Source organism: Phoenix dactylifera, chromosome 8 (genome assembly GCF_051530095.1).
Source record: "Phoenix dactylifera cultivar Ajwa chromosome 8, Ajwa_hap1_PhDact_Kaust_v1.1, whole genome shotgun sequence".
In the NCBI taxonomy this organism is placed as follows: Eukaryota; Viridiplantae; Streptophyta; class Magnoliopsida; order Arecales; family Arecaceae; genus Phoenix; species Phoenix dactylifera.
Window position 1 is genome coordinate 10,554,388 of NC_143197.1, and position 9,969 is coordinate 10,564,356.

Below are 9,969 nucleotides of genomic sequence, written 5' to 3' on the forward strand. Positions count from 1 at the left end.
ACTTTGGGTAGGATTCCTAGAGTCCTAATTGGATTAGGACTGGGAATCCTAGTTGGAGTAGGACTGGGATTCCTACTTGGAATAGGATTCCTACAATCCTAATGAGATTAGGAACTTTGAATTAAAATTGGATTCCTACTTGGAGTAGGATTCCTAGAAATCCTAATTGGATTAGGACTTCGAATTCAAATAAAGTCCTAATTGGATTAGGACTAAAATTAAACAAATCCTAATTGGATTAGGATTCCTTAAGTCTAAATTAATTATTAATCTAATGAATCAACATGACTCCTAATTGGATTAGGATTGAAGAGTTCAATTAAGTCATGATTCATTCAAGTCCTAATTGGATTAGGACTAGCGTAGATTGAACCCAAATTTGGCTAATCCTAATTAGATTAGGATTAAACCATGAGAGAGGCACCTAATCCTTTTTGGAAGAGGATTGGGTTAACCAAGTAAGAGGGGCATCAGCCCCTCTTCACTTAGTTGGTGCGACATGAAGAGAGAAGGGGGGCCGGCGCCCCCTCTTGGAAAGTAGTCAAGGGCTCCTAACTTGTAGGAGCCCTTCATCCTTATTAAAGGAGGACTAGGGCCGGCGCCCTAGATAAACCTTTCTCCTCTTCATCACGTGGCCACCCCCTCTCCATCTCTCCTTGGTTCAGCCGCCATCAGCAAAGGGAAAAGAAGAGGAGGCGTCTCCCTCCTCTTGGTCTTCTTCCTTGGCTCCAACGCATGGAAAAAGAAGAAGGCTGCAGGGGCTTTTGATCTTCTTCCCATCTTCATCCTTCTTCTTCCTCCTCTCAAGCACAATCAAGGGTTGATTGAAAGAGAGGAGATCAGCCATCAAAAGCTATCTCTGCAAGGGAGCTAGCACCCCGGTGAGATAGAGAGCTTGGATCGGATCCTGCTTCGTGTGGATACCCGTAGAGGCCGGACGTTTGAACGGCTTCAAGCGAACCCTCTTCCAAAACCACGAATTCAGATTTGCGGTGATCATCTACCCGCGCAAGGTGAAGATTTGATCTTCCTAATAGTTTTAAAAGTTTTAATTCTTACCTAATTACGAAAGGTCTAGAAACAACGTTCATGCGATGAACGTCGAACCCGTGCATGCCGATTCCGCTGCCATCTGATTTTTGTTTTGAAATATCAGCGGCATGGGCGGGTTCCCAACAGTTAAGATGTAAGAACCATCTAAAAAACCTAAGTATCCGCTGGCCTTAACAACTCTTGAAACTTGGGATTTCCAAGTGAGGAAGTTGTCATGTGTGAGAGGAGTGGATACCAGATTAGAGATGTTATTCAGCAGAAACTTCAATTTAGGAGGAATGCTTTGATCTTCCATTGCTCGAAGTCCTTCATTTGATTGGGTAGCATCTATTGATCCAGGTGAGGCCATCGGAAGAACAACTTCGAGGTTGAAGTTTGGAGACTGCATAAGCTTCAGAATCCCTTCATTTTGTAGGAGGAAGATTAGATGTATCAGTTGAGGTCGTCCCAGTGAGGTCGTCCTGCTCTGATACCATGATAACAATTATGAAGATTGAGAAGAGAACAGAGGAAGAAGATGAAATGTAGAAGAAGAAGAATATATTTTCATTCACCTTCCATCGGTTTACTTGATAGGGTATATATAGAGATCGGAGAGATCAGAGTTGTCAGAAGGTTGTTAGGATTTTGTTGCCCAGCTGGTTTGTTGAAGATCCGTTAGACATAACGCCGTTTAGGAGAACGTTTCACTGAAACGTTTGAGCCGGGACGTGTGTTGAAGTGCAAAGCTTAACCCGATGGCTTTGTCCAGCTGGTCATGAGCAGGTCTGCTGATAGTTATAAGATAATTTAATTTAATGCCATATAATATGTAATATTCTTAACCAAAGATTTTTTGATTGTGCAGAGAATTTTTAGTTGCTCAACGATGAGTCAACGATAACATTCGTCCTAACTCAAAGATTGAGCAACGATGGTTGGTTGAGATATTTCTTAAATAACTTTTCAAACAGGTTGGACATATAAATAATACCAACTTAATTGCTGAACTGCCTGGAAGGTATTAAAACAAGCAGCTCCTCTCCATACTTTTAATGCAAAATAAACTATAAACGATGTTCCTCTTAGCAATTAGAAGTTCTCTTTGTTATCCAAGAACATTAGGAAAAGAAGATTCCTCCAGATTCCGTCAGGCCTTCAGTCAACAAAATTCATCTCAGTGAACTCTGTGCTGCCACTTGGGCCAAAGAAAGAAAACTGGATATCATTATTTGTTTTTTTTTTATCAATTCGTGGCAGATAAGGAGAGAGTTATTAGTACAAGCATTAGTCCTTTTGTCTTTTCCTTTGTTCTCTGACAGGCGTATGTTAGCAAATAAGTTATGGTTTCTCATTAATCCTTCTCACTATTCGGTTTCCTACATATTCTTGGGGGAAAACCCTTCTTTCTGTTTCTTGTTTTGGTGAGTTAAGCACAAAGTCTGATTTAGTAGATCATAAACTGCACTAGGATGATATGCCCCTAAGGGACATGTCCATCACAATATTGTACTCCAAAGGAATTCACCCCTTCCACTTCTCTTCAAGTGTTCATGACCATATCTGTAATCAAATTCACAATATCCTTTTGGGTCCCTTAATAGCCATGTTAGCTTTGTCCAATCAAACAAGAAAGCTTGTGGTTGTGAGAGGCACCTTATTTTATTCTCTCTCTCTTCCCCCACCCCCAAAACCCACCCCCTTTCCTTATCAAAAGAAGCTTCTTATTTGATTGCAGCATCAAAAAGAAAGTCTGAATTTTCTACGGAATCTCCATGAATAGATCAAATTTATTCCATGATATTTCCATAAATTTCTCTTTTTTATTCTTAAGCAAGCCCCCGAGAGGGCTTAGTTGATCATGATTTATGTTTCATCTTTTTTTTTTCTTTTTGCTTGTTTCGAATTCAATCAAAATAAAGCATCGAGATGTGGCCCAGCAAAGACTACGTCAGGATTTAAGCAACCTTAAACACATACTCTATAGTAGAATATGACTCTACTCCAAACCTTTCAAGTAGAATTATCCAATGCTGGGTTACAGCCGATGCCTGCAGACCCTTGGATATTCAACATCCTTTCCATTAAAACACTTTTTAAGGCAAAAGAATCTTCAACAAGTGGGGTTTTAAAGAACTACCGAGATCCTCAAAAGACCCCAACGTCTTGGGGTTCCCCTTGGCTTTCTTGTCCCTTTCATGAATATAGTGCTCATGCCACTTGGTGCATTTCTTTAGGGTCATTAATGCAATGGGATCCAAAGAGAGGTGTGGGTCAATTGCCAGCTTGCCTATAACATATATATACTACATAGATGGAAGCATATATCATATGAGAATCTTGAAAACCTAACTACGTGTCCCTTGGCATATTAATAGCCCAGAGTGTCTTTCGTCCTTGTTATCTTCCATCCCTTTTTCCTTGACCTTTGGAGTAATGATTCAGTTGTTTCCTGGGGTTAAGAGAAGGACCACATGGAGGCTCCCCACACATGTGCACTCCAGAAATCCAGTTTCCTCTATTGGTTAAATTGGCATCGGCAAGTACCCCCTCGCAATTTGCCGTAAATGCCACGACAAGAGCCGAGGATTTTGATTATTTTAGAGAAGTGTTTTCCATAACCATGCCCATATCTTCCAAGTGGAGTATAAGAAGCCAAAAGTATGTCAAAGGGCATTGTTAAAACCCCATGCAACACAGATAAAAGATATTAGCATCAGCATAAGTTAACAGGAGATCTATATCTATATCTAATATATATATGCATGCATGTATGTATGTATGTGTACGTGATGATAAATATATAATTGACACAAACTAGTTGCTTGTGTCTGAAATGGCCAATCATTCTCCCCCATTTTCTGATCAAGTGGATTCTGGCATCTTGGGATAAGAAAAGGGAACAGATTTGCACTATATGGAGTCAGATATGTTTTCAGAATAAAGTGTACGCATTTTTTTTTATAGCCAGAGACATTTTCTGGTTGAAGAGTGGGGACAGTATATTATGGTGCTGTCTGGTTGGAAGAGAGTACAAAAATTTGGAGGGACTTGAGATAATAGGGAAGGAAAATTTCAACTTCGGAAGACAGGATTTTGCCGAGTGAAAAAAAGAAGAAGAGATTTCTTATTTTGAGAAAGAAAAGAAAATGTAACTTGAACTAAAATCATGATTTACAGTGAAAGAAAATACATGCTTATCATGTAGTAAAACCGTCCAAGAATTTATTTTCCATTTGTTTTTAAAGATGAAGCTGATGTAATGATGAATACATTTTTCCCAAACAAATTGTTCTATACTATGGCTATTGGTAGGGCATTTGAACTACATTCACATGCTTACTTTATGTAAATAGAACTACTGATCAAAACCTTTTTTATAAAACTAATAGTGAGCTCTGCTTCTCCATGGCTAGCGTGCGCTGAATTTGTTTTCCATAGTTCCCATAACCATATTTCATAATTTAACTTAAAGTTGCACCATTTATCCAATAGTTTCTCATTATGGTAACAATTTTGGACTAATTAACTAATTTTTGGATCTATATGAAGGTTTTTGGTTAAAAATCATACTACTATATATGTTGTCCTTCGACTTGAAAAGAAAAAAAAGGAACTTCCAGACTCATTTTTGTAGTTTTAATAGTATCAAGTGTAGCGTGGGGTGGGAGTTTTAATGATTTGCTGCTGTATCCAGGCTCATTTATTAGTTTTATAGCCAACGGCTAATTGAGGATCTCTAAGTGAAAAAGTTCTGTCAACAGAAGGTGGGACGTACATATGGTTTATAAGACCAGGTGGATGGATAGGAACATGCTAGCTACAAGTAGAGAAACAATATGCTACTCCGTCCAAAGTTAACACACCTGCCCATGTAAATATCATGACATATCATGTTGGCTTTATTTTAGGGTAAATATGTAGCAATTGGCTACAAACCTTATCTTAAACATGTCATGCATGCTTTTGAGTTCTCGAGTCCAGGTGTCCAATATATAGTTAGAGAAAGTAGTGTTAAGTTCCTATTTAGGTTTGACTACTAAAACTTGCTTTTGTGGATAAGACCGTTTGAATGTTTATGTACAGACATCTGGGTGTATTACATAAAATCAACTACGACGATGCACCGAAAGGGCTCAAATGATAAGGATATAAACTTGGATTGCGAGTCCAATATATAGGTTTTTGTATTTAGCATGTAATTCATTGAAATTGCCTGTTTATAGTAAATCGGGAATACAATGTAAACAAGGTCGTATTTGCATGTTCCATGTGAGCCATCTTATTGATGTCTATTGGTAAAATAATTAAAAAATAAGCTTAGATAGATGTAAATTTGATTTATGTTGCTTGATGAGGCGTACCACAACTTATGATCGTTTCATAGAGAGGAGTTTTAGTCATATTATAATTATAAAAGCAAAAATTCTTCTAAGTATGATTGAAATTTTTGGCTGGGAAAATAAATGTAGATGATTTTTTTTTTGAAACTTTTTCTTCTTCTTCTACTTCTCCTCCTCCTCCTTCCTCCTAGCTCCTCCTCCTCCTTTCTCTTACCTTTCTTTTCTTTCCCCTCTTTTGGTGGAGAGAGTTGATTGTCAATTTTTTTATCAACCTTTCTTTTTCAAGCACTTTATCCTCAAGAATCTTAGATTTTAGGAATAAGAATACATAAAGACTAGAAAAATAATTCATTCTTAAACTGTTCTTGCTACTTTATTATATTGTTTCTTATAAGGAATAAAACTGATTTATCTTCAGCAACGCAACCAATAACTCTTGTAGGTAGTCCAATATCTACATTTTTCCTGTTTAGCTTATCATTTTGGCTTATAGCAGGTCAGTGTTTCAGCTGCCCAAATTAAGTGAACCAAAATTCCTAATGTTGATAATGACTCATATTTCTTGCTAATAAAGTACATACTGATTTCTTCTTTTTTTTTAAAAAAAAACAGTCCCAATATCCACATCAATCTGAAAATAAACCTTCAAACGGTTGTTGGGTATATGAAAAAGATAGTGACCAAGATTTCAGTCATTTGAGAGGGACAGGCTTGTAGCAAAATTACGCCACCAAAATCTTGGCCACTTCTGAGTTTACGCATAACACAAAATCGGTCATTGATGTATATCCATGAAAACGAGTCTAACCTACCACTCAATCATGCCATTTAAGATTCTCTCTTTGTAGATGAATAATGGAGTTGCAATCATCAGCCTGTTCAATATGTGGTTGGTTTCACCACCATTAGTGACCTGTCTTTTTCACCTTATGCTTCTTTATTAAGGTCCCCATCTTTTGTGTCCATGATTAATTAGGGATGATTAACTTTTAGGTTGTAGGAGACACTCAAAACTCGAAGCTTCTCCACATAGAATTTTCTCATATTCTCATTCCTTGGATGGATAATTGCTGCAGTGGTGCTGCTTGACATAACGGGCTGTACAACTAGGATTATCGAACATTATCCAATGCTCTTTAACCATGAGGCCACATAACGAGCCTACAATCTAGGTGCCTTAGCAACCTCCTTTTATCAACAGAAGTGGGACTAATACGGGGAACATAGCTCCCCCAGTTCTCCCTACTTAAACTTCATTGCTGGCAAATGGTGAGGCATCCTTACAATCCATGCTTTTGATTGATGAGGACAGATCATTTAACAAAATTGGGAAGGGCCGGTTCGAATTCTTCACTTATCAATGTGGTGTATTATGGTGGTGAATCTTCATTTGAACTTAAAGAGCAAGCAATCCAACAAGGAGTTTATTTTATAATTAAAGCTTATTTCCATGCAGTTAGGTCTGGATCCACAGCATCACATGCACAGGTGATCAACCATGCAATGTAGTACAATCATCGATGTCCAGAGCGCATTAAAGATCAGAGGAAGGGGGACCATATCAACCTTGCATTATGATGTGCTTAGTGGGAGGGTGAGCATTAGCCTAATTTAGCACCAACCCTTCCCATTTCAAAACATGGAAGAAGAGTCACTTAACAAGCGAGATGAAAAGCAATACACACAAACTACGCAATAGCAGGTGATAATATTATGGTTTGAACAGCTTGTTCCAAGCTGATAGCAGCCGACATTGGGTTCCTCTCTTCCTCTTCTTCTTCTTTTTCCTCTTCATAAAACCCTTCTTGAAACAACTACCAGAATTAGGGCACTCAGTGATCATTCAATGGTCATGTACCCATCTTGTAAATAACTTCACTACCAATAAAATAAAAGGTGGTAACACTGCCTCCCATTTCATCAAAAAATCATGTGTTCTCCTCTCATGTCTTAGCACGTGCGAAGTGAGTCCAAAAGTCTTCCCTTCAGCACTGATCCTAATCAAACCATGATATACTAACAGGCAGTCCAACAGCTGAAACTTTAAAACCTCCACCACCATATATATGGGACCTGAGCTCACAGTGTGAATCCCCACCATCCAGTCCTACAACAACTGTGGAGGTTTCCGACATCATCATAACATGGCACTTCCTAGAACGCTGACACCACTTCTGTGTCACCTCAGAGAGATTTACATCTCTTTACCCTTTGCACATACATGCAAGAACTTTAAATGTATGCATGCATACATACATATACATATACATGTACGCTTGGAGCTATATAGGAGGAGCCCGTGTCTCCATTCGAAAGGGGGTTTCAGTGACTGTGGATATGGCTGATGGCGTAGGGAACAGCCCAGAGTCAGAAGGTCATCCTAATAATTTCCACACAGCTCAGGGTACATCCGGCGGCGCAGCATCAGGCGATGGAGGCATCAAGGAGCAAGATCGACTTCTGCCCATCGCCAACGTGGGGAGGATCATGAAGCAAATCCTTCCTCCCAATGCTAAGATCTCCAAGGAAGCCAAGGAGACGATGCAAGAGTGTGTGTCGGAGTTTATTAGCTTCGTCACTGGGGAGGCCTCTGATAAGTGCCACAAGGAGAAGCGCAAGACGGTGAATGGAGACGACATATGCTGGGCCCTCAGCACCCTGGGATTCGATGACTATGCCGAGCCGATGAGGAGGTATTTGCAGAAGTATCGGGAGATGGAAGGGGATAGAGCGGCTTCTGGAAGTCAAAATAGTAGGGCGAACAGTATGGATGCTAGAGATGAAGTAAGAGGTGAGCAGCAAAAATATCAATCATCTGGAGCTGGTCAGTCAATGTTTAACGCCATGGAGGGGAATAATGCTTCAACATCAAGGCGATTTTAGTCTCTTCGAGTCTAGAAGTGATTGTACAAAAGCTATTATTTGATGATGTGATGATGATGGCAACGATGGTCAGGAATTAAATGTTGCTATAGCTATTGCAAAGAAGATGATGCTGATGGTGATCATATTTGTGCGCTTTTATTTTTCATAAGGTCAGAAATCTCGGATTTCTGCTTTGCAAGTGTTGTTGGCTAAATTCTTGAATCGATATGTTTTTCTACTAACATTTGATCTCTTTATCTAATTTCTATTTTTCTTATACTATCTAAGCATAAATTGGGAAAAGAAATTTCAGTTTTTAGTTACTCAAGAGTTTATTAAATGTTAGGACTAATTAGTTTTATTGTTCTTAAACGTACGTAGTACAAATTTGCAGTTCTGAATTTTTATAAAGATCGACATACTGAATTTCATATTGCCTTTTGAGAAATTTTGATCTAAATAGTGGATGAAGACAAAGGAGACCTCTCAGTTCTCTCAGTTATTTGAACAACCAGAAAAAGATGACAATCTGTAAGAGATGTCCTTTGTGCGATGATTAACTTTACTAATCTTGAATAGTTATTGTTTGAGCTCGAGAATAGACTGCTGAAATCATTTCAAGAGAAAGCAAACTAGAGAAACTACAAGGTGTTGATTCTGATGTTTTTTGGGGTATTTGAAATGGGAGTCACCGTTGGAATAAATCAAGATGTGAGACATGCTTTTCTTATGTAAATTGAGGAAAGATGATAGGGTGCTGACAAATCTTTGAAACATTTTATTTATGGCAAAAATATCGACACATGAAACTAATCTAATTATAATTATGGATTGGCTACTCTTGTGCTTTTAACATTTTTCATTTGCTTATTTTATCTTTCAGGATGTTAATGCAAGGTCATATAAGCATCCCATTCCATTTAAAATTCTGATATAATATTCCTTGTTCATGTTTCATCTGGAGGGTTTTTTTGGTCAATCCATGTGTTTGTCTAAAACGAAGCAAGCGTCTGATTAAGAGGTATACCTTCCATGTTTATGTTGTTTTGCTCACTTAGCATAACTGTGCTCCACCATGGTTATTACACAGGTCTAGTTTTCATGCTTCCTTAAGCCCTAGCTAGGGGACCGTGGACAGCCCTTGCCTGCAAATAACCTGTATGGGTTCCAGTAAAGCCTCCGCTAGGATTTTGCAACCTGTCCTTATGACCGTTTTGCTTCCTAGAACTGAGGATGAACGTAAATTTGAGGTATACTGGTTTCAGATTCCAATGATTCTAGAATAAAACTAACTACATATCGTTCTTAGATAAGCAAATTTTTTTGGAAACAGCAAGCATCAAAAGTAGAGTTACCCTCTGAGGAATTAGCTTTGGTAAGAGGTATTTTTTTATAAGTTTAGCTCTATGAAATCTGGGACTTTTTATGGCCTTTGGAAAGGGAAGAAATTGAGACCTCTCTCTCTCTCCCCCTCCCCCTCCCTCTCCCTCTCCCTCTCTCTCTCTCTCTCTCTCTCTCTCTCTCTCTCTCGTACCGCACGCACGCACGATAATAACAAGTGCCATCTTGGTATATGCGAAGGCTTCTAAAGAAAAACATCTGACAGGAAACTGGCATGGCAGTCGTTTGGAGTGTCAGTGATGACATGTTGCGCATTAGCCAGTGTCTCTTGGCATTAGACCAATCAGTGAAGATTGAGAAATAAATGTTTGTTAGAATGTCATCATGT

The 9,969-nt window shown here is 38.7% G+C and overlaps 1 pseudogene; it reads left to right on the plus strand.

The window, feature by feature from the left end:
- The first annotated feature begins 7,662 nt into the window (after positions 1–7,662).
- Positions 7,663–8,992, plus strand: LOC103699129 (nuclear transcription factor Y subunit B-1 pseudogene; annotated as a pseudogene).
- The last annotated feature ends 977 nt before the right edge of the window (positions 8,993–9,969 follow it).